Source organism: Hibiscus syriacus, unplaced genomic scaffold (genome assembly GCF_006381635.1).
Source record: "Hibiscus syriacus cultivar Baekdansim isolate YM2019G1 unplaced genomic scaffold, ASM638163v2 tig00110782_pilon, whole genome shotgun sequence".
NCBI lineage: Eukaryota > Viridiplantae > Streptophyta > Magnoliopsida > Malvales > Malvaceae > Hibiscus > Hibiscus syriacus.
This window is the reverse complement of record NW_024062860.1, coordinates 700991-723336: the sequence shown is the minus strand read 5'-3', so window position 1 is coordinate 723336 and position 22346 is coordinate 700991. Positions and strand designations below refer to the sequence as shown.

General features: G+C 37.7%; 3 pseudogenes; 1 reads left to right on the top strand and 2 right to left on the bottom strand.

Annotated features, from left to right (window-relative positions):
* Positions 1 to 11395: 11395 nt before the first annotated feature.
* Positions 11396 to 13426, bottom strand: LOC120140159 (annotated as a pseudogene).
* A 1418-nt stretch (positions 13427 to 14844) lies between these two features.
* LOC120140160 lies at positions 14845 to 18274 on the bottom strand (annotated as a pseudogene).
* A 744-nt stretch (positions 18275 to 19018) lies between these two features.
* LOC120140136 lies at positions 19019 to 21862 on the top strand (annotated as a pseudogene).
* Positions 21863 to 22346: the final 484 nt, after the last annotated feature.

Here is a 22346-nt window from a genome sequence, read left to right as displayed (position 1 = left end):
GGCTTGATATTGACCTAATTATTGTGAAAGTCTGACATTTTAAAAGTTCATGAATTCTTGGAGGACTTAGGTTGCAGCGAGACCATTGAAAGACATTAGATTAAAAAAAAAAGTAATTTGTCCAGACGTGTAATTTTTTAAACTAATATATGAGCACTTATGCTAACTATAGTAAATAAAATAATATGCTTTAATTGGTATGAAAATTCAAGTAGATAAAATAGTTGATAAAAAGTTGAAACTATAAATGTTAAAAAAAATTAAGTGACTGTGATTAGAAATGTAACAACTCGATTTTCAAAATAATATTTAATTAAAATTGGAGGGTTAATTGTGAAAATTTGGCAAAAATTTGGGACTGAATTGAAAGATTTTAAAACTTGGAGCTGTTTTAAAGTTAAAGAAAATTCAGGGACCAAGCCCTGAATTTAACATTGGAGTGTCGGCAGGCAATTGTTATATGCGTGATTTCTGTTTTGAAAAACAGAAATCAATTCACAATCATTCCTCACGCACACAACTTCCAAACTCGATTCCGACGCCGTCCGAATTCCGATCGTTGTTTTAAAACCACCGTTGTGTTCATCATCGAGCGAGGAACAAACCCTTCAAATTAATTGAAGCGAAACGCGGCCAAACGTCGGGAATTTCCAGTCAAAGTAGCGACGGTTTTGTTAGCTCTATCGCCGAGAAATCTTAAATTCACCGTGATCGTTGCTCCGTTTACGACACCTCCTGCACCATCGTGTTCCTTGTGCCGTTCCGAGTTCACCGATGTCAACCTTGTCCGCCGTAGACGGCGACGCATGAGGAGGTGGTGCAGTAAAAGATTCGGCTGATTTGAAATCGAGCTCTCCGCCGTTCAAAAATTTGAACCGATCGTTGTAAGTATCTCGAAATCGCTCAAAATAATTTTAGAAATTTTTCCGGGATTTTTAGGGCCCCGGAGGACTCCTCACGCGCCACACGCGCCGCCGCAGGGCGGTGGCTGCGGAAACCGGTTTAACCGGTTTTCAACCGTTCTGACCGGTTTGACCGGTTTCAACCGGTTCGAACCGGTTTGACCGGTCTGAACCCGGTTTGACCGGTCTGACCCGACCGACCGTTGACCCGACCCGACCCGACCGTTGACACGACTCGACCCGACCGTTGACGTTGACCGTTGACCGTTGACTTTCTTTGACCAAACTTAAAATGGCTTTGACCGAGCATTAAACGACCGTTAATATTTTCCGAGTATACCTATCCTGATAGTTTTCGACGTGCCAAATCCGTTTCCGCTATCCGTTTTGTCAAATTCGAACCCAAAGGACTCCAAATAGATGGTCAAAGTAGTTGACTTTGACTTTGACCAAGAATCTAAATTTTTGAAAAGTCATACTTTATGTTTTCGAGTCCTGATTCCGATTCCGCAATTCGTTTGGGCCAAATTCAGACTCGAAATACCCCAAATTGATAGTCAAACCCGAAAAATGCTTATATACTTAAGAAGTCTAGTTTTGAACAATTAAATAGGATTTGGGACTGATAGATGTTATTGTTTGAAGGTACAAGAGACTCTCCGGATCGTTCGACAACTCGACCCAGCTCTTCTAGATCAGTTAAACCACGTGTGCTATATTCACGCGTTCGAAAATTGTAGCAGAGCGTGGTGAAACCAGCAATCAGTAGATTTGCTATTTGAACCTATGTCGAGGTGTGTTCCCTACTTATTATTGAACTGTTTATTGGTTTTAATATGTGGTACACCGAATCATTGGTTATTGTTTTATGGATGCACCAATTTAATGTGACAATTTATGAATATGGCTACTATCTAATTTTGTTTTGAAATGGTATATGATTACCATGTTTTTGGATTTATGGAATTTATGTCACGGTGCAATTGAATTTGGAATTGAATTACGATGGATAGCTCTGATCAAGCTAACTGGGCCTAATGTGACTCTTGAGGGCCCCAAGATGTTTCATTAGGTCGGCTTCCTTTGCTGTGTGCTTAGGGTAAGCTATATGGACTTATTGACTTGGGCTTAAGGATACAAGCTTCAGAGCCTATCCTTAAGTCGGCTTTCTTTTTTCTATGTGCATAAAGTAAGCTATATGGAAAATAATTTTGAGAACTACTGATGGTGTACCAGAAAAAGGGTTTAAACTATGATTTTCAAAAGTTAAACTCTTTTACGAATTTGTGAGATTACTGGACTATGATTTGTACCTATTGACATTTTATGGAAATGTTGGGACACACTGAGCCTAGCTCACCTTTTGAAAATGTTTCCCCCTTTCAGATATTATTTGTTAGATACCTCGGTTCGAGCACTTGGAAGATCAACATATCTCTTGAAGTAAATCAGATTGTAATGTTTTTATCTTGCAAGTTGACTTTATTTTGGTGACATGGACCTTATTTTAAATATCGGATTTTATAATGATGACTCTTTTAATAGTACTGCTCGGTTTATTGTGATTTGAATTTGAAGACATGTTTTAAATTAAATTATTTATTGGTACTATATTTACGAGTTGGATTTTATAGTATAATTGTATAATTTCATGTATTTATAATGTGATTTTATATTGATAGAATAACGATTTTGAAAAATGTCTTTAATAATCATAATGTGATCCACTAGACTTAGTCGAAACGCATAGGCCGGGTCTAGGGGGTTACATTTATTGGTATCAGAGCTTTTGGTTTTTAACCCTCGGACTGTGTATGAGTCCAAATTGAAAATACGGTTTGAAATATTTTACAAAACGAGTTACTAAGGCCATGTCACAAAGTTATTAAGATTTAACTATGTTTGAGACTCCAAGTGCTTATCTAACCCTAAGTTTTATCTTCTGTAGTAAACTTGAGATCCATCAAAATGAGTGCTAGACGTGGTCGTCGAACTAGCCGTGGACGAGGTCGAGTGGCTAGATTCGCAGATCCGATCGATGAGATACGGGTAGATCCCCCACCTCCGATAGGTGATCATGCTCCTACGACCCCAACGGATCTGCCTCCTGCCGCTGGTATTGGCATGACTACACCGATAATAGGAGCGATCGATATTGAGTCAGAGTCTACCGGAGTTGCTTTAGATGAGAATTTGGTAGACAATTTCTGCAGTTAATACAGGGAGCAGTCAGAGCTACTGGTGTTGTATCTGAGGTTCCTATTTCGCAGACTTTGATTGCCAATGGAGTTAGAACTTTGGGGGAAGATAGGTGGAGCTTCTACTGAAGCTGAGGATTGGCTCCAGGATACAGAGAGACGCATGGATCAGTTGGGTTTGGACTCAACTAGAGATATCAGGGTGCTGTGGCGATGTTAGATGGCAATGCCTACACTTGGTGGGAGTCAGTGACCAGTAGTGTTCCTACCGATCGTTTGACCTGGAATTCTTTAAGGATCACTTTCGGAGCGTTTCTGGGAGAGCGCTACTTAGCTCAGAGACGACAACAGTTTCAAGACCTGGTTCAGGGAGACATGACTGTTTTGAATATGAGATCGAGTTCCTGAAGTTGCTGAAGTATGGATTCAGTATGGTACCTACGGAGAGAGATCGATTTCGTAAATTTGCCCTTGGACTCAGATACGAGCTGCGTAGGCAAGTTCTAACCCATCAGGATAAGATATTTGATGTGCTGGTGGGCAGAGCCAAAGATGCGGAAGAAGTGGAGGTTTTAGCTTCTGGTAGAGAGCGTGTTATCAAGATCGATCTAAGAAATTTTCAGGCCTGATGGAGTCATCAGCACAGTCCGGGAAGAGGACTTGTACTTCAGCCCTCAGAGAAGCAATACACGTTTCAGGCCTGCAGCATCCTCACCTTTAGCTGTCAGTCGAGGCGGTTCCTCGTATTATAATGGGCCCCTTTGTGAGTATTGTGGTAAACAGCACTCAGGAGAGTGTCGTAAGAAGATGGGTCTTTGCTATCAGTGTGGATCTAGTGGTCATTATCGGAGGGATTGTCCTCAGTTAGTTTCGTTGAGCAGACCACTACCCAAACTCCTGTGCGTTCGCAGACTACAGTACAGACCCCAATTAGAGATCGTAGTCAAGGAAAGACTCGAGGATCAGCGTCCAGGACAGACAGTAGAGCCCGACCTCAGCAAAATAGAGGGCCAACGGCTTCTGAGGCTAGACAGCCAGCTTTAGTTTATGCAACTAGACGTCGTGATGACAGAGATGAGCCTGAGGTTATTGCAGGTACATTTACTATTATTCTACCCCATACTTGCATTATTGGACAATGGCTCCACTCACTCCTATGTATCGAACTCAGTATCTCGAAACCTTCAGATTCCGATCGAGAACACTGAAATACTGTTACAGTTACAAGTCCAGTAGGACAAGCGGTATTAGTGAATAAAGTATTTCGGCGTTGTCCTCTCGAGGTTCAGGGAGAAATTTTTCTCGCTGATCTTATGGAACTTCCTTTAGGGGAGTTCGATCTAATTCTTGGAATGGATTGGTTGAATAAACACAAGGTAAAGCTGGATTGCGAATACAAGCGGGCTACTCTGAAGACTTCAGATGGTCGGACTGTTGTGTTAATTGGTGAACGGCGTGGTTATCTCTCCAATATAGTTTCAGCGATGGAAATTGATCATATGATCCGGAAGGGATATGAGACCTTCATTGCTTGTATTTGAATACCAAAGGTGCATTGTCCATGATCAAGGAGATTCGTACAGTTAGCGAGTTTCCTGATGTTTTTCCGGAGGAGTTGCCTGGGTTACCTCCTGATAGAGAGGTAGAGTTCGAGATTGAGACTTATCCGGGATCTTCACCTATTTCTATGGCACCTTATCGTATGGCTCCAAAGGAACTTAAGGAGTTGAAAGTCCAATTGCAAGAATTATTCGATCGAGGATTTATCCGACATAGTACTTCACCATGGGGAGCTCCAGTTCTATTCGTGAAAAAGAAGGATGGGTCGCTAAGATTATGTATTGACTATCGGAAATTGAACAAGATGACGGTCAAGAATAAATACCCATTACCCAGGATTGATGACTTATTTGATCAATTGCGATGAGCTATTGTATTCTCTAAGATTGATCTTCGTTCGGGGTATTATCAATTGAAAGTTAAAGGATCTGATGTTGCAAAAACGGCCATTCGCACTAGATATGGTCATTATGAATTTTTAGTGATGCCTTTTGGTTTGACGAACGCTCCTGCAGCTTTCATGGATTTGATGAATCGGGTGTTCCGACCATATTTGGATCAATTTGTGGTGGTATTCATTGACGATATTCTGATATATTCTCGTACTGAGGCAGAGCATGACGAGCATTTGAAGATCGTTCTGCGGACTTTGAGAGAGCATCGTCTATATGCCAAACTGAGCAAGTGTGAGTTTTGGCTTCAAGAAGTGTCATTTCTGGGGCATATTATTTCTGCGCGAGGTGTTCAGGTTGATCCCAGCAAGATAGAGGCTATTATGAATTGGAAACGACCTAAGAACGTATCTGAAATCCGCAGTTTCTTGGGCTTGGCTGGTTATTATCGACGTTTTGTTGAGGGCTTCTCGATCATTGCTTCTCCTTTGACAAAGTTGTTAAGGAAGAATGTGTTGTTTGACTGGGGCGAGGCACAACAGGAGAGCTTTGAGAAATTAAAGGCGGTTTTGACTCAAGCACCGGTGTTGATTCAACCAGAGTCCGGGAAGGATTTTACAGTGTATAGTGATGCTTCACATTCAGGACTTGGTTGTGTTTTAATGCAGGAAAATAAGGTGGTGGCTTATGCATCCCGTCAGCTGCGGCCGCATGAGAGTAACTATCCTACTCACGATTTAGAGTTGGCAGCAGTAATTTTTGCCTTGAAGATTTGGAGACACTATCTTTATGGAGAGAAGTGTTACATTTTCACAGATCATAAGAGCTTAAAGTATCTTCTGACCCAGAAGGAACTTAATTTGAGACAGCGTCGCGTGTTAGAGCTTCTAAAGGATTATGATTGCGTGATTGATTACCACCCTGGTAAAGCTAACATTGTAGAAGATGCTTTGAGTCGAAAGACGGTATCGGAGTTGAGGTCTTTAATGGCCAAGATGAATTTATATGACGATGGTACTTTGTTAGCAGAATTGCAAGTTAAGCCGACCTTGGTTGATGATATCAAAGCTAAGCAGCTCCTTGATAGCTACTTGCTTTCCATCTTTGAGCAAGTAGAGCAGGGGACAAACTCAGATTACGCAATTGATCAGGATGAAGTTTTATGCTTTAAAGGTAGATATTGTGTGCCTGATGATGCTGAGTTGAGGCAGACTATCCTTACTGAGGCTCATAGTAGTCCATATGCTATGCACCCCGGAGAAGATAAGATGTACCGGAATTTGAGAGAGATGTATTATTGGATTGGTATGAAGAAAGATATATCTGACTTTGTGGCTAGGTGTTTGACTTGTCAGCAAGTTAAGGCAGAACATCAACATCCATCAGGTTTGTTACAGCCTATCAAGATTCCTGAATGGAAATGGGAGCGTATTACTATGGATTTTGTTACTGGCTTGCCTATGACTCATTCGAAAAAAGATTCAGTTTGGGTGATTGTTGACAGACTTACAAAGTCAGCTCACTTCATTCCTGTGCGAGTAAATTATACTTTGGATAAGCTGGCAAGATTGTATATTTCAGAGATTGTCAGACTGCATGGTGTTCCATTGTCTATTATTTCTGATCGAGATCCGAGATTTACTTCGAGATTTTGGAAGGCGTTACATACGGCTTTGGGAACAAGATTGGATTATAGTACATCCTTTCATCCACAAACTGATGGTCAATCTGAGAGAGTAATTCAGATTCTGGAGGATATGTTGCGGGGTTGCGTAATCGATTTTCATGGTAGTTAGGAGAACTTTTTGCCGTTGGCTGAATTTGCTTACAATAACAGTTATCAGACCAGCATTCGTATGGCACCCTATGAAGCGCTCTATGGGCGTAAATGTCGCACTCCGATCTGTTGGACTGAGTTGCGTGATAGGAAAACGTTGGGACCTGAGTTAGTGCGAGAGACTGAGGACACAGTCAGATTAATCCGTGACCGTCTAAAAGAGGCATTTGATAGACAGAAATCTTATGCAGATCAAAGAATGAAGGATATACAGTTTGAAGTGGGAGATCGGGTCTTTTTGAAAGTTTCACCCTGGAAGAAAGTATTGAGATTCGGGCGTAAGGGTAAATTGAGTCCAAGATTTATTGGACCATTTCGTATCTTGAAGAGGGTAGGACCTGTTGCATATCAGCTTGAGTTGCCTTCTGAGCTAAGTCGTATTCATGATGTCTTTCATGTATCAATGTTAAGGAGATACCGCCCAGATCCAGGTCACATTATTCAGGTTGAAGAAGTAGAGCTGAGACCTGATTTGTCATATGAAGAGGAGCCCATTCAGATCTTGGAGAGAGATGAACGAGTTCTTCGGAATAGGCGAATTCCAATGGTCAAAGTTCAGTGGAGTAATTGAGGCCCCTCAGAAGCTACTTGGGAGACATTGGAGTCAATGGAGGCTCAGTTTCCTCAACTATTCTCATAAGGTAAATTTCGAGGACGAAATTTCTTGTAGAGGGGGAGAATTGTAACAACCCGATTTTTAAAATAATATTTAATTAAAATTGGAGGGTTTAATTGTGAAAATTTGGCAAAAATTTGGGACTGAATTGAAAGATTTTAAAACTTGGAGCTTGTTTTAAAGTTAAAGAAAATTCAGGGACCAAGCCCTGAATTTAACCTTGGAGTGTCGGCAGGCAATTGTTATATGCGTGATTTCTGTTTTGAAAAACAGAAATCAATTTCACAAATCATTCCTCACGCACACAACTTCCAAACTCGATTCCGACGCCGTCCGAATTCCGATTGTTGTTTTGAAACCACCGTTGTGTTCATCATCGAGCGAGGAACAAACCCTTCAAATTAATTGAAGCGAAACGCGGCCAAACGTCGGGAATTTCCAGTCAAAGTAGCGACGGTTTTGTTAGCTCTATCGCCGAGAAAATCTTAAATTCACCGTTGATCGTTGCTCCGTTTACGACACCTCCCGCACCATCGTCTTCCTTGTGCCGTTCCGAGTTCACCGATGTCAACCTTGTCCGTCGTAGACAACGGCACGTGAGGAGGTGGTGCAGTCAAAGATTCGGCTGATTTGAAATCGAGCTCTCCGCCGTTCAAAAATTTGAACCGATCGTTGTAAGTATCTCGAAATCGCTCAAAATAATTTTTAGAAATTTTTCCGGGATTTTTAGGGCCCCGGAGGACTCCTCACGCGCCACACGCGCCACCGCAGGGCGAGTGGCTGCTGGAAACCGGTTTAACCGGTTTGACCGGTTTCAACCGGTTCGAACCGGTTTGATCGGTCTGAACCGGTTTGACCGGTCTGACCCGACCCGACCGTTGACCCGACCCGACCCGACCGTTGACCCGACCCGACCGTTGACTGTTGACTTTCTTTGACCAAAACTTAAAATGGCTTTGACCGAGCATTAAACGACCGTTAATCTTTTCCGAGTATACCTATCCTGATAGTTTTCGACGTGCCAAATCCGTTTCCGCTGTCCGTTTTGTCAAATTCGAACCCGAAGGACTCCAAATCGACTGTCAAAGTAGTTGACTTTGACTTTGACCAAGAATCTGAATTTTCGAAAAGTCATACTTTATGTTTTTCGACGTCCTGATTCCGATTCCGTAATTCGTTTGGCCAAATTCAGACTCGAAATACCCCAAATTGATTGTCAAACCCGAAAAATGCTTATATACTTAAGAAGTCTAGTTTTGAACAATTAAATAGGATTTGGGACTGATAGATTATTATTGTTTGAAGGTACAAGAGACTCTCCGGATCGTTCGACAACTCGACCCAGCTCTTCTAGATCAGTTAAACCACGTGTGCCATTATTCACGCGTTCGAAAATTGTAGCAGAGCGTGGTGAAACCAGCAATCAGTAGATTTGCTATTTGAACCTATTGTCGAGGTATGTTCCCTACTTATTATTGAACTGTTTATTGGTTTTAATATGTGGTACACCGAATTCATTGGTTATTGTTTTATGGATGCACCAATTTAATGTGACAATTTATGGAATATGGCTACTATCTAATTTTTGTTTTGAAATGGTATATGATTACCATGTTTTTGGATTTATGGAATTTATGTCACGGTGCAATTGAATTTTGGAATTGAATTACGATGGAATAGCTCTGATCAAGCTAACTGGGCCTAATGTGACTCTTGAGGGCCCCAAGATGTTTCATTAGGTCGGCTTTCCTTTGCTGTGTGCTTAGGGTAAGCTATATGGACTTATTGACTTGGGCTTAAGGATACAAGCTTCAGAGCCTATCCTTAAGTCGGCTTCTTTTTGCTATGTGCATAAAGTAAGCTATATGGAAAATAATTTTGAGAACTACTGATGGTGTACCAGAAAAAGGGTTTAAACTATGATTTTCAAAAGTTAAACTCTTTTACGAATTTGTGAGATTACTGGACTATGATTTGTACCTATTGACATTTTATGGAAATGTTGGGACACACTGAGCCTAGCTCACCTTTTGAAAATGTTTTCCCCCTTTCAGATATTATTGTTAGATACCTCGGTTCGAGCACTTGGAAGATCAACATATCTCTTGAAGTAAATCAGATTGTAATGTTTTTATCTTGCAAGTTGACTTTATTTTGGTGACATGGACCTTATTTTAAATATCGGATTTTATAATGATGACTCTTTTGCTAGTACTGCTCGGTTTATTGTGATTTTGAATTTGAAGACATGTTTTAAATTAAATTATTTATTGGTACTATATTTACGAGTTGGATTTTTATAGTATAATTTGTTTATAATTTCATGTTATTTATAATGTGATTTTATATTGATAGAATAACGATTTCGGAAAATGTCTTTAATAATCATAATGTGATCCACTAGACTTAGTCGAAACGCATAGGCCGGGTCTAGGGGGTTACAAGAAATCATTAGTCAGTTGATGTGACATATTTGACTCGTATATCGAGACGTATACGGGTTAAGGGTATTACAAAAATAAACTTCAATTACTAAAATATGAGTGAAAAACTAAAATAGGAGTGAAAAAAAGTTGAGTAATGAAATTTGTAATTATGTTTGATATGAATTATTCATGTGCTAGGTTAATATATATTTACAATGTGATCAAACTAATTTGAATTGAATACTGTAAAAATACATTATCATGTTATATTTTCAATTTAATTTGTTTGATTCACAATATCAAAATTCAAATTCTTAATTATATTTGAGGGATACACGATCCAAACGACCTCAGTGGTTAAGGGGTTGTTGTTATCCTTTGAGGTATTGAGTTCGAGCACTGCATATGCAAATATATGAGCATTCATTGTCAAATGATTGAGAGACTTTGAGCAAATGCCCTTGTATTCGCCCCATATACTACATTGTTGTTATATGAATAGACGAGTGACAATTTTGTAACTTTTAATAGTTGGAGGACTCAACAAAACAACGCCCTATAATCAGAGGCGGGGACTCAACAAAACAAAATATCATAGCCTAAGACCATTTGTGCACTTTACCCTTAGGCCCCGTTTGGTTCAAGGAATGTTGTATTACCGGGGGAATATAATCCTCATTCCCCCGTTTGGTTGGCCGGTAATCTCATTCCTATTAATCTGTTATTACCAATAGTGGATTTTTTTGTGTATATTATCGGGAATGTGATTACCCCTTTCCTTAGGTATTGTTGGATTACCGACGTTTTGGACTAAAATGCCCTTAAATTTTTTTTTCTTCAAAAATATCCTTCTTCTGTCGTTGAATAATAAAAATTCTACGAAGGTTAAATTAAAAATTTATCCTTAAACTATTTTAGATTTACAAAAAAAAAAGTCTATAATTAAAATTTTAAATGAAGTTCAGGGGTTAAAATAAAATTTTACCCTGTCATTAAACCTATTTATATTTTCAATTTTATAAAAAAATTATATAAATTTTATGAATTTAATTTTTTTTAAAAAATATATAAATTAATTATAGTAATATTATAGTAGAATTCAACTTTTTAAAAAAAATAAATATATAATAAGGACAATTTGATCAAATATATATTTCAATAATATTTTATTCCTTTAATCAAATACAGTAATCTTACATTCTGTTAAATCAACCAAACACAAAATACAACATTCCCATTAATTCTATTCCCTGGTAATCTTTTATTCTCACTGATAATCTTACATTCCGTGAACCAAACACAGCCTTAAATCAATTAATAATCCGTTATTTTGGGATTGCTAATTGATTAGTCTTTTAATCATTACGTCTAGATATTAGTGAGGGAAGAAACGACAGCGTACCAATTTGACAAAAATATATGTGTGATACGGTTAGTATACGTATAGAGGAATGTATGTACAAATCAGAAAATACCAGAACCGTGTCGACACATGCATTCAGGCACTGGATAAGCAATCACATCTCTGTCTCTCTCCTTCTTCCTGGGCTCTAGCTTCATGGTTTTATTATGCACTGATCTCATGATGCTACTGAATTCTTCATCCGTGATCGATGAATCTTCCAACAATGGAAGCATCGTCCTTTTGTTCGGCCATATGCTTTTCCTGTGTCCCATGAATGTGTGATGTCCCCGTAAGGCTCGCTCCATGTTTCCCCCATTGGACAGTATAAAGATGTCGCCGTTAAATGATATGACATAGTCGATCGCCGATAGAGACGAGGAGCCCTTGCGGAATGGCGAGAGTTCGCCGCCATGTGCCAACATTTCCTTCTGAACCAAATTCGGAAACTCCGCGGCAAGTGGTGCCAAAGCTTTGGTGCCCCTAAAGCCGAGCAGTTTTTGGTGCCCCTAAAGCCTTTAAAAGCCTACAACAAAATGACCATTGATGTCATTTACCTTTCAACTTTGAAATTCGAGTCGAAACGAATAAATTTCAATACTTACCTTGCCATCTCCAGTGCATTTAGAGGGCACAGTCCCGAGAGGCGTCGTTGACTATAACTCATGTCGACTCTCCCAGTGAGGTACTGAGGCTGAGATTTCTCAATCCGGGTTACAGTTCTGTCGAATTCGGGACCTAATCCGGTGGACATCCGGTCCGGACCCACACATCTTTCTCAAGCCGGAGATGAAGGGCTACATATGGACCTTCAATCCACATTCTTCTCGCTAGCTGGTTCCCAACCTTGAGAATTGGCTTGGAAAATCACAGAGCATGGAACGCTACCTGGAGAATCCGGGTTAGATACGAATGTCTGATACGAATATTTCAAGAAAAATGAAAAGTTCGATAATTACGGAATATAATGTGTTTGTAAATTAAACTTGAAGTACCTTGCACCTAAGCTTCTGCAAATCAGATGGAAGATTCTTGGAGAGCTTAGAATATAATCCTTTTAGCACAAGAACACCTTCTTGATTGAGCTGAAAACAAAAAGAATCTACAATGAGGTTCCGACGTCCGTGTATTTGTTTCTTGTTCGTGTTCGCGTCAATACCGAATCGAATTCCGCTTACTTGTTGACGAATTTAGCACGGATCCAAGACGGAGAAACACCGTAAGGAATCTGTGTGATGATTGTCCGTTTAGCAACCAAATGAGACGATGGTAACGAAGATACAACCCATACATCAGCTCTTAAAGTCTTCTTGAAGTGTTCATCATCGAAAATATCTGGAAATTGACTGAAATTCCCAATGAAAAACACACAAATGATTTCATTTTCATCAGATAAATGAACCCTATATTGATTGTTAGTGTAATCACATCACCTTTCATCTTCCCATATCATGTTGACCTGCAAGACGGGCACAACTAAAGCAGCTTCGAGGATTCGAGCAATGACAACGGCATCGATGATTTGATTCCGTTGTTGATTCAATCCCCCAGCGGCAATGAAGACCAAGAATCTGTTCTTCTCCATCGAAATCTTTGCAGATCTTTTGCGGTACTCGATTGTTGAATCCAAGCAAGGACGGTATCCATTTCCATCCGGTTGTTTCCAGAACTCGGTTTCTTGTTCTGATAAATTCCCGGAAACCAGATGAACTGGTAATGGCACCATTGATATGCCGCCAATTCTGGGTTGAATCTCGTTGTTGGAGTTCAAGCCAGAAAGCAAAGATACCAAGATGATTTTAGAGTACGAAGAAGGTAAAGAGTGGGGTGAGATTGGGGAGATTGCTGGAGATTCAATGGAACATGTGATTGAATCATGGGAATTTGGCAAGAATAGGAAGATGGAGGTTCCCAGGAAAGTGAAGGAAAACAAGAAAGAAAGGAAGAAGATTGAGAGGGAAGGGGTTGTTTTCTTGGAAGAAGCAGAGTGATGGTAATGGTGAAACTGACGAGAACAGCTGAGTCCATGATCTTGGACTCGGGGTTAAGCTCATGAATGGGTTCTTGATGATCCTTCCTGATGATCTTGCCATTGAAGATTTGGGATGAGAACGACGATGTGAAGAATCTACAGAACCAGTGGTTCAGCAGAAAGAGTTGAATTTTCCCGGGGAAAACTTGAATATGACATAATTTTATGAGCTAACATTTGAGGTAAACTATATGAGCTATTACATTTTAGGTAAACTACACATTTAGTACCCTCTAACTATCAATTTTATTTCGTTTTACTCACCCAACTATTTTTTTTAAAATCATACTTAATGTTACATTTTAGTTTTATTTTGGTCATTCATCGTTAAAAAATTAGGATAAGTTACATATTTAGTACTCCAACCATCACTTTTGTTCCATTTTGGTCACCTAACTATTTATTTTTTCAAAATCATACCTAACACAATATTTTTGTTTCATTTTAGTCACCTATAGTTTAAAAAATTAACAGAAATGTTGATATGATTTTTTTCAATGATGACATGACATTACCATATAGTGACACATCAACATCACCTTTATTTTTTTAGTGGTAGGTGACCAAAACTAAATGTTAGATATGATTTTGAAAAGAAATAAGTGGGTGACCAAAACGAGAAAAAACTGATAGTTGAGGTACTCAAAGTATAATTTACCCAACAAATTAACAGAACTGCTGACAAGATATTTTTATATTTTTTCAATGATGACGTGACATTATCTTATAGTGACATGTAAGCATCATCGTTAATTTTTTAACGACGAGTGATCAAAATAAAACAAAAACTAAACGCTAGGTATGATTTTGAAAACAAATAATTGGGTGACGAAAATGAAATAAAAACGATAGTTAAGATATTAAACATGTACTTTAACCTATATTTTATCAAATTATTATAGAACAATCATTCAATTCATCAAATTATTAGAAAATGATGGTCGATAAATTTATTCTAATGAAATTATAATAACCATTAAATTGTTATAAAGTAATCAGCAAATTCTGTTTTTCCATTAGTTAAATTTTATTGAACTATTATTAAATTATTATTTAAAGTTCCAAACTTTATTATTATTATGTCACAATAATTATTTTATAATAATTAGATAAATTTAATGATTATTTGTATAATTATTAAAATTTTAGTAGCTAAAACAATTATTTGATTATAATTTAAGGACCTCTAAAATATTTTACCCATTTTTTAATGACATCCCTAGCAGCCCCCGTTTCGCCATTTTAATGATTGCAGTGTCTCGCATTAACATTTCCGAGTTTTCTCTTTTAGTTTTCGAAGGATTTATCGCAAAGTCCCATCCACTTTTTGTTTGATTTGGATTTTGTCTTACAAAATATGTGGTTATGTGATTCTATTAATTTGGATAATTTACTTTTAAGACAGATACAATAATTTCTTTAGAATTATCAGTCTTTATGTTTTAATCATTTTTTTGCACAAAAGAAAATTCAAAATAATAATGAAACATACTTGTATTAGATTAATAAATACTTCGTCCCTGTCGAAATATTTGGACATTCACATGAACCCGAAGACCTCGAGTCCGAAATCCGAGAAGAAGACAAGAATCTCACTTTCAATACTAAGGAAGTTCGACAAATGCCATATTTCTAAGGCACCCAAATTTGTTCCTTTGCGAAAAGAAAAAAAGTTTGACAAAGAAGAAAAGCAAACAAGCCATATTCCTACAACACCACTTAGAGAAACACTATTAGCATGCCATTACACAAAATTGAGCACAACGGTGATGCATTCACTCCTTGGACTTCTTTTTCTTTTTAGTTTCACTCGCAGCAGCTCCATCTTTGCTCTTCTTTTTCTTCTTCTTGGCTGTTCCATCTTGCTCGGCGTTTGTCTTCTCCACTGCAAGATCCTGCTCTTGCTCTATCTTTCTTTTCTCTTTCTTCTTTTTCTTCTCCGATTTAGCATCCTCTGAAACATCTCCATTTGTAGCCTCAACTGGGGCGTCTTCGGGTTTTGACTTCTTTTTCTTGCTTTTCTTTGCAGAAGCTTCAATGGGTGGGGCTTCCTCCATTTCTACATCTGCATAAAACATGGTATTATATAAGAATTTTAAATAGAAATCGTACTTGTCAAAGCTGATCGACTAACTGCAGTGAAATAATCCACACTTTCAGTAGGAGATGAGATCAACTGACAACAAATTTTCCAAGGGCTCAGGTGCAAGAGATTCTGTTACCGTCTTAGTTCTACCGAACATCTTTAAATTGGAAAAAAATCATTCGAAGTTGTACAAAAAGAATGGGATTCACAGCTCCATGTACCTTTGTTTTGAGTACTTTCAATTGCAGACTTCATAACATCAATGTTTTTTCGAGGTGCAACACCTTTGTCATAGAATTCAAGTCGTTCCTCTACTTGTTCTCGTAGTTTCTCCCCGAAAACAGTGGAGCCCCTCTCTGCACATAAGAAGAGAATTTATCAACTTATGGGAAACCTTGCAGCATACGAGTTAACAAAAATGATAGTTACCTGCAAAACAATCAATTCGAGATGCAATGGAACATTTGTTTGCAAGATAGCGTGCCATTCGGCCCTTGTTTTAGCAGATGCTCGACCGATGAAAGATGAATGGAAAATAAGACCATACTTGGGTGTGTTTCCTCGAGTTTTCAGTGCCCTGAAGCCACCAACAGCAAGAAAATGAGTGAAACCAATGCCTTAAAAGTAAGGTCAGAAAAATATCGGAAAAGAAATTAAATAGTGCACTAGGATGATTACTCAAGATCTTGAAAGCAAGACCTGATTCAAGACACAGCTCAACGAGGGAGATAATTTTATCAAGAACTCTGGTTCTTCACACATTTTACGACTCCACAAAGTGATAAGAAGACAAGGTGAGAAGTAAAATACCTGAAAAGGGCTTTCTCGGCACCAAGAATCTGAAGAGTGGAAGAGGGGCACTTCGCCAAATTTGTGAGACTACCAGCATGAGAGATCAATCGTGCCCCAACAACTTCCCCGATCAATGATGCCAAATTTGGTGCAATGTCATTCATCTTTGTCACTAAATAATCATAAAGATTCTTTCTGTACTGGGCAAGATCCATTACCCTCTGAGCAAATAGCTGAACATTAATCAAATCAACTGGAGTCAAATCCTGTCCTGCAAAGGAGAAAAAAGTTAATAAATGGGGGCATGAGAAAATAAGTTTGAAGTGTGGTATAAATCCAAGAGATCTACCCATTGATGCTTTTCCAGCTTCAACAATTTCTTTTGCTTTATCCTCATCCCCGAGTATTTCAGTTAAGGCAGGAATGTGTTCTTCATACAACTTTGACTTATCCTCTATAAGCTTCGCAACTCTTGCATACAGATAATTGTCATTGACAATCTTTACCAACTCCGGAAAATGCCATGAGTACCATTCCCTGCAGGATGTCATCAACCAGAGAATATCCATTACATAAAATCCATACACATACTAGTTATGGTTACACGTTAAACTAAAAAAATGCTAGTTTCAAGGTTAAAATAATAACAAACCTCACTCTCATGGAAAATGAATTGATATCCTTATCAAGAGTATCAAGAAGGAAAATTGCTTGAATAACCATATTGTCTACTCGATTGACATTGAACTTAACCTTTGCTCGACTGTAACTGTGTGCCAGACCAAGCTGTGCTTTTTCCAAGTCCCCAGGCTACAAAGTTTCAAGAAAAAGCACACACTTGTAGTCGTTTTCTTGAAAGAAATAATGGTGAAATATGATTATATGCAAACCTTTAAGTCCTTGATGAACTTATCAAAATGCAACCGCACACCACGAAGTAGCTCGAGAATGAACTCTCCACTCTGGCATGTAATTTTAGTAGTTTCGGAGATGTGGGAACCCAGCTTAGGCTCTGCAACTCCAATACTGAACTTCAATTTCTTGCCTTCCTTGACTTTAGGGAGATTAAGCTCCAAAAAGCTCCTTAATTCATCAGTCATAAGCCCTATCAATGAAACCAGATATAAACCAATGGTTAACCCAACTTACACAGCAAGCAACCTCGTACAAAATGGCAAAGTATGCCATTGTGTGTGTCTTCCTTTAGCTAGTATTCTTAAAGGCTAATTCACCTGACCAACCACATAAAATGGCAGAATCCTTTATTTCGAGCAATCCCAAATCAAACCACCAAGTAATTAAACTTACATACAAAAAGTTATTAGCAGAAACCACCAATGATACCAGACATAATCCAATTGTTAACCTAACTTAAACAATAAGCAACCTCATATGAAATGGAAATCATTATCGATGTGTGTGTGTTTTTTTCTCTCTAGTATTTTAAAAGGGTAAATCACCTAAACAAGCATACAAAAATGGCGGAATATTTTATTTCAAGCAAATCCCAAATCGAAGCAACAGATAAACATAATAATTTACCAAAAAAAATACTTCAACTGTATTGCTAGCAAAAACCCATCCCGCAAAACATATATTGAAGAAAATTACTTGAAGACAACGCAAAACTAAACCCATAAGCTTGAAAAACACAATAAAGGCGACATCCTTATTAATACCTTCAGAAACGGAGTTGCATTGGTTGAGACCATCAATGGCGGATTCAAAAGGCTGAAAAGCAGTGAGTTGAACCACCTTACCGAACCGGTTCAGATCGGCAACCGAGTTCCTAACAGCCTCCGTGTTTTGACCGATTTCATCGAGCCCCTGAGCCTGGAATAGCGCGTACCCAGAAGATGACTCGTACAATAAGTAAAGAGCCATTGAATCAAAGGCTCCAAAACCCCACCTTTTTCGTTGCTTCAAAACAATCAAATTAACTGACAAATGGCGGTGTCTTTGGATTGGGTTTGTGTTGCTCGGTGGTTTCTGTGGGTTTAGTGAATGAGATAGTGGAAGTGATTAGGGTTTAAGGCCTTTTATATTGTTGCCTGCATTTATTGGTAGAAGTATGGAATTTGCTTCATTTGTTTTTATTTGTTCGATCGAGTCCTTATTAGTGAGTTCCTCCGAACCTAGGGTTTATTTTGTTTTGGGTTTGTTTTTGGGCTATGGAGATGTGCTATGTGGGTTTTAATTTGGGCTTCACTTTGAACATCCAACTTATCTCGATCTCGTACTTATAAATAGACATTTGACATGAAATTTAATAAATTTTAATATGATCGAGTTTTTCTTTTATAAAAATCTAGATTATGGTTCAAGTCGGATTGAATGTAAGTCTTTATACTAAAAAAATTGAATCAAATTCCGAATCAGATCAGATACAAATAGATAGGTATAACATTTGGGTCAAGTTCTGATGACTTCAAAATCCAATCACAATAATCATCTCTGAAAAATCAATTATATAATAAGATTATGCATTAATATTTTAATGTTCGGATTGTCATGTATTATTTTCATGTCAAAATTTGAGTAAGTTCATAGTATTTAATTATTTGATTTGTATATAAAAAATAATAATTAAATATATTAATTAGTATGTTATTCTATATCAATACGATAGATATATTAAATTGATTAATATTCATTTATAATAAATATAAGATATAATGTCAAAAATCACTCATATTGTTTCATTACATAATCACTTTGGTCCATATTATTTTTTAAACATTTTAACCTTCAATTTTCATTATTATTTTTTTCAAAATGACTCATGGTTGGTCAGAAACCTTTAGTTCACCAACTATCAACACTTGGCGCTAATGTGGCATGTTTTATGTATCCAAAGTGATGATATGTTACTATCACATCAATATTTTAGACACATGATAATATCACGTCAGTTGTTTAGACATATGATAATATCACGTCAGTACTTTTAACACGTAAGACTTATTATATCAACGTTGACCATAATAAATTAAGAAGTTTCATCCAATCATGATCGTTTAGATGTAATAATAAAGCGTCAAGAAACTAAAATACTTCGTAAAATATTTAAAGATCAAAATAATTGTTTAATCAAATATTAAATATAAATTTAGTATTATAATTAAATATTGAATCAGGCAATAAAGTTGTCAACTTCGATGGCAACTGTTTATCCATCGATGAACATCATCATCATTATCAGCATCCGGAATCGTATTGCAGAAATGAAGTTCTTAAGAACCGAAGCAATCCGAATGCCAGAGGCATAGGAGTTTCAGTTGGTCTCATAGTAGGCATAGCTGTTATCACTGTGCTTTTGGCTATTGCCATCATAATCATTTGCAGACATTACTGCCACCGTGGGATATCGGAGCAACATTTGCTGCACAAATCAGTTCAAGAAAAGTCCACGACAGGGTTCTCTTCTGAGATCCTAACCAATGCAAGTAAGTTAAAAAAGGTCAAATTATGATTTTAGTCCTTGTACTAATGTTAACGACATCAGTGATTTGGAATAAGGCATAGTACTATTTTGATTTCAGGTTACATTTCTGACAATGCAAAGTTAGGGGCACAAGGTCTCCCACCTTGTCGGTCATTCACTTTGGAAGAGTTAAAGGAAGCTGCAAACAACTTTGATAACTCTGCTTTTCTGGGTGAAGGTTCGTATGGAGAGGTAATATCATTTGTCATCATTTTGTTAATGAACAAGACTTTATCTTTATAATGACCTTCTTTCCGAGTTAAAGCATCAGTTACAATATGAAATTATGATCATTATTTTGTGATTCTGTCTCCTTTGACCATTATTCTTTACCATAATCGACCACAGTAACATATATTGTGTCCAAGAATGGATTAAACACGGATTGTTCGTCACTGAATCTCACTAAAATTTATTTCCCAGCTTTTCAAAGGAAGTTTGGAGAGTGGAATCCAAGTTGCTATAAGATGCCTGCCTACAACAAAGAAATATTGGATTAAAAATCTCAAACTCAGGCTGGATATGCTTGCAAAGATTCGCCACCCACATTTGGTTAGCATTTTGGGACATTGCATTGAAGTTGAACAAGATGACTGCAGTGTCAACAGAGTCTTTCTCGTTTTTGAATACATTCCTAATGGGAATTTTCGTTCTCATCTCTCTGGTAAATATCCTTGGACTCCCTTAATTTGTAACTTTAGATTGTTTTATTTATGGGATCAAGTTGTGGTTTTCATCCCTGTATTAAACTCAACTTACAAATCTAGTCCCCGTACATTAATTTGGCATAATTTGATCCTTTACTGCAAATCAGTAACCTTGCTAGCACATTTGACTTGATGTTACTGTAGAAAATTGTGTTGGAGGGGTTCTGAATTGGTCGGAAAGATTAGCAGTTTTAATTGGTGTTTGCAAGGCAGTGCAGTTCTTGCATACCTGAGTTATCCCTGGTTTCTTTCACATCAGATTGAATAACAACATATTGCTCAACCAGCATCGGATGGCCAAATTGGGTGACTAAGGGCTCTCCATTATCTCCGAGGAAACCAATGATTTTACGGTAATACTCCTTATCATGCTAACCAAAATGGTTAATTTCGCAAAACTTAACGAATCTCAATGTCTGTAATCTTTTTCTTTTTCTCCAGACCGAAAATAATGACTTCATCCTTTATTATCTTCACAATAATCCTTTTATGATTACGAACTTACGACCTTATTCTTACGTGCAGGCAAAACGAGAGGATCCTCATAAATCATGGTAAGGACTGATATTGATATGTTCATTTGCTTCTTTACCTTCATGCGGAATTTTGCATTCAATGTCACTTCAGCATATTATCAGTTTTAAGCAGAGATTCTTACTATTCGAACCATCTTTACAGGCAAATGACAAGATTAGAGGATGATGTTTATAGCTTTGGGATCATCTTATTAGAGGCAATGCTAGGTTCCTCCATTGCTGCTAAAATGGAGGCGACTCTACGAAATGAATTGGTATGTGATTCCAATCTTTGTGCGCTCGGAAATGCTTCACATCCCTCATGAAAAGGCTATATATTTAATTAAACCTTTCAGTTGGGTAAATTGAGTTTTAAATTGTTTTTTGTCATTCAGGTTCATGTCAATTCAAGTTCAAATCATTTTGGAATTTTCTCATTTGACTTTGACACTCGAATCCAGGTCATTTTTTTGTCTGGCATTTGAATTCAAGCCATTTTAGGTTTTGGGTCATTCTAAGTTTGTATGATTCTGGGTTCAGATCATTTTCAAGTTTGAATCATGTAAGTTCGGATCATCGACTTTTACAGTCAAATCGTCTTTGGTCGGATTCAAAATTGAAACTTTCAAATTCAGATCGGAATCGACAAGTTCCTGCATGGAAACTTATTACAATGATCTTGGTTTGCCAGGCATCTTTAAGCAATCAAGATGGGCGAACAAGGTTGATGAACCCAGTTGTTTCAGCTACAGGATCACAAGAATCGTTATCAACTGCGGTTTCCATAGCAAATAAGTGCATTTGTCCAGAATTATGGAGCCGCCCATCTTTTGAGGACATTCTTTGAAATTTGCAGTATGCAGCACAGATACAAGCAAATGCAGACTCTGAACCAAGATTCGGCTCTGTATAGTTAATTACATCTTGAGAAACAACAAGAAGTTTGTTCTAATTCTTTTATTTAGGGGGTTGAAACATATGAATAAAGGAAAAAATTATAAATTCATCACGATTTGAAAGAACCTTTTAAAGTCAAGTTACCTATTCAAGTCCGATTCTCCATATGATAGTTTCAATTTTATAACATGTTATTCTTGTTTTACTTTTATATTGTATGACTCGAATCTTTTTAGATTCGACCTAAAAAACTGGCAGTACGACCTAGTTCGTAAAAAAAGAGATTTGTGGTAGATGCAGAGGCTTTCTGGTCAGTAGACTCTCTCGATGGTATGATATGATTTTATTTATACCGTCTTGAATTTGATGCCACAAACATGCTTATCAAAACCTCCTATCTTCTTGCTCACATCATACAAATTCTCAATAATTGGGGCTTAATAGTTGGACTTCAATTATGCAGAACTTTCCAAAAAGATATTAAGAGTAGGGGGCAAGGG